The sequence below is a fragment of the Nematolebias whitei genome, chromosome 7, assembly GCF_014905685.2.
Source record: "Nematolebias whitei isolate Nwh7 chromosome 7, NemWhi1, whole genome shotgun sequence".
Classification (NCBI taxonomy): domain Eukaryota; kingdom Metazoa; phylum Chordata; class Actinopteri; order Cyprinodontiformes; family Rivulidae; genus Nematolebias; species Nematolebias whitei.
In genome coordinates this window covers 11845409-11848828 of record NC_056504.1, presented here as the reverse complement: position 1 = coordinate 11848828, position 3420 = coordinate 11845409, and the positions used below count along the sequence as shown (strand labels likewise).

Sequence of the window (3420 nt, the reverse complement as noted above, 5' to 3'; positions counted from 1 at the left end):
AACAACCTGTTAAAATACATAAAAATGCAGGAAATAGCATCTTCTTTAATCAAAATTTTCTGGAGGAGGACCTCCAGACCCCCCCCCCCTCCCCCATCCACTATTTGATCATCAATCAATTTAAAAATTAAGTCCTGTTAATTGGTACGACTACTGATGTTATAATTCTGGGCAATTTTACGTGAAGCGTTTTCTGTAAGAATTTGAAGTACCAACACATTTATGTTCATTAAGTGAATAGGTAAAGTTTTAAAGTGTTTTTTTTATACTGTTGATGTTCCCAAAACTGTGATTTTTAGAAGTTGAAATTAAAAATTTTGTCAATTATGTGCGTCTTGAATGAGAAATACCTCATGTTTAAAAGTATAAAAATTGTATTAACACTATTAAAGAACAGGTCTTAAGTATTTATGTTACACAAATATTTCCATAGCATTAAAAGAGACAAATTGAAGAAAACTATTTAATAAACATGAGGTTATGAGGGGGGTCCCTGAAACTTTTTCTCCCCTTTAAGGGTCCCTGAATCCAAAAAGTTTGGGAACCCCTGCTGTAAAGGACATTTCTTGTGTCTTTAATTTCTGTCCAACAATTCTGAGTCAGGTCATCTGGACCGTTCCACAGCAGTCAATAAGTGAAACAGAACATTTAGGCTTAAATCTACAGGACAGTAATTTCTAATAATCTAAAGTTACACGCAAAAAAAACCCAATAAAATCTAACCACGCATCTAATAATGAAGACGTATGGCATCTTGTTAATTGTGCTACTTTATTAAACTCGTCTATATAATTTAATTGGTTCTAGATTAGTTTAAAAAAAACAGCTCTAAGTGTGAATTGTTTTTCTACTTTTACATATTTTGGTGCAATAACCTTTGAAATATTGTTTCTAAATCAGGAGTTAATGATTTGTGCAAACACAGTCCAGTATTAGATTAAACTTAGATTAAAAAAAAAAACAATATATTGTGAGAGAGTGGATGTTTTAGCACCTAAGGATCACTGAGCAGAGATCTCTGCTGCACCCTCCAAGCAAACCCTGACGCCACAATCCAATATTGACACACCAGTAAACTGCAGGCAGATGGAAGGTACGAGCGAATAATGGCTCCTGCGCTGACCCCACGAAAACAGACTGTTGGCACACAAAAGAGCGTGGGAGAGTGTCACAAGGCTTTCGACAGCAAGGGAAGGCCCGTTTCAAAATAAGGCGGTGTGTTTGGTGTCTGAACAAGTCAGCCACGGTTTCAAAGGGCCAAGGTACGAGTGCAAGGAAATCCCTACAGACACTTCCTTAAAAGCAAAGCACGTCCATCGTGGACTCCATCGCCTTTCCTTTGCTTAGATATGATCTGAGAAACATCGCACAGTGTAATATGTGACAACAGAAGATGCTCCTGGGGTGACTAAATCCAGTTCTTGTGGCTAAAAAAAAAGAATATTTCCCATGTATGAACTTTGACCTCAGCTGTGTACAACACACAATAAAGTGACAGCATGTAAAATAATCCCTGATTTGGGCGGTCTATTCACATCAAACTAATTAACACAGAATAATAATTGCATTTGTTTGGAATAACTGTTTGCTTAAATGGATGACTGTGGGTTATTCAACCTGCAGAACCAGTCAGGGCTGTTAAATCCTCTCCATCCGACTCTGCTGGACGAAACCACTGAACTTAATGAGAAAAAAGATTTTAAACCTATTATGGACAAATTCTACAGCATTTTTGAATATTAGTCCTAAAGAATGAGCAGTAATAAAAATGATGCGAGAGGAAGTTTCTACCTTTTGTGTATTTACAGTAAAGAAAACCTACATCTGCACCTTATTCTTAGGCTGTTCCCAGTTCTTTAAACTGGTTTGAGCGCAAGTCCTTTAAATTCGTCTCGCTCGACTTCAGAAGCGAACATGAGCCCAGCAGGGTTGGTCTCGTTAGCCTGACAGCTACTAACACAGAGTTTATCTTTCCTCACAGTTCAACTAGAACCGCATCAAAAACAGGAAACCTTCCCGCCCCACGTGACTCCCAGCAGGCTGCAGTCTCAAGTGCCAAAACACCGACTGGGGCTTTAACCAAAACAGGATAAATTTAGTGGTTTTGTTAGAAAACACGCCTCACCTGTTCGGTCCGAGCTGTGAGGACGACTTCCTGTCGAGTGTGGTCCGAGTCTGGAGCAGAAAGTCCGGGTTTCCCAGACTTTGAAGTCTTAATTGTGTTTAACGAGGAAGTGCTGAGGTGGCCGCTGCTCGTTCTGGTTCCTTCTGTCTCTGCCAGGTTGCGGCGCGCGGCGCAAAGAGGAGGCAGCGCGTGGACGCGTGACGTCACGCAGGTGAATTCCCACATCACGCAGCGAGAGATAGATGGATAAAACCATACTTTGCTGTTGGGATTAAACATGCACAAGACTGGATTGGATATAAAATAAAACATTGAGATAAAAGTTTAAATCTGTTGATTTTAACATTGTGTCACACCTTGACCCGCACCTGTCAGTGTTGAAAACAATAAAATAACAATAGCTGCATCACCACAGGAGCTCCAGACAGGAGGTTTGGTGTGTAAATGTGATGAATACCAGTTATAAATAAGTATATAATCTACCTCAGTTTGTAGAAGAAAGATATAATGGTGTAAAACATGTGTCAAGGGTGACACAGGCCAAATCTGGCCCTTTTAGATATCTTTTTTTGGCCCCCAAGATGACATTTTAAATGTAAAATATTGTTATCACTTCTTATTTTGCTTTATAAAAACAACTCATAAATACTTAATGTAGTGCAGACTTCTCATGGCAGCTGGCTAACTTTGAGGCCACAAAAAAAGGCTAGATTTTCAGTAATCTTTAATTTTGACATGGAAAGAGTAATGGAGATAGCCATATGAGATCGATCAAATAGCTACTGACTGATGAATCTGCAGCCAAGAAAATATGCCTGGTATCAAATGAACTGGCACGTGGCTTGGACAAGCTTTTAATTTTGGCCCACATTTGTAAGAGCTTGGCACCCCTGGAGAATGTACTGAAACAGTGTTGGCGTGATTTGCTTTCAGAGTAGAGCTGTTTTTAAACGGCAGGGATCCACTTTGGTTTGGGCTGTGTTAAGACTAGATGTTAGCTCGTCTTTCCTGTCAGACTTAACTATTTTCTTCCAAACTGACACCATTCAAAAAGCTTTCAACAAGAGGTGAGATGTTAAATGGGTGGTCTTCTCATTTTTAAAGTGATATTCTTTTAAATAATGATCAGTAGTTGGTACCCACGGTGAACACCTTTGAGTTTTTCTTCATATTTTGTGCTTATGACAGATGACACAGTTGCTAAGATACAAACTATTGATGACTAGTTGATAGAATATCCATCCATCCATCCATCCATCCATCCATCCATCCATCCATCCATCCATCCATCCATC

The 3420-nt window shown here is 39.2% G+C and overlaps 1 protein-coding gene across 1 annotated transcript in view; it reads right to left on the bottom strand.

The window, feature by feature from the left end:
• LOC119412264 (protein kinase C delta type-like) overlaps nt 1-2170 on the bottom strand; it is a 25150-nt gene extending 22980 nt beyond the window's left edge. Inside the window, exon 1 of the mRNA XM_037679248.1 lies at nt 2126-2170. The gene's annotated coding sequence lies outside the window, so the exon portion shown is untranslated. The remainder of the gene's footprint in view (nt 1-2125) is intronic.
• Nucleotides 2171-3420: the final 1250 nt, after the last annotated feature.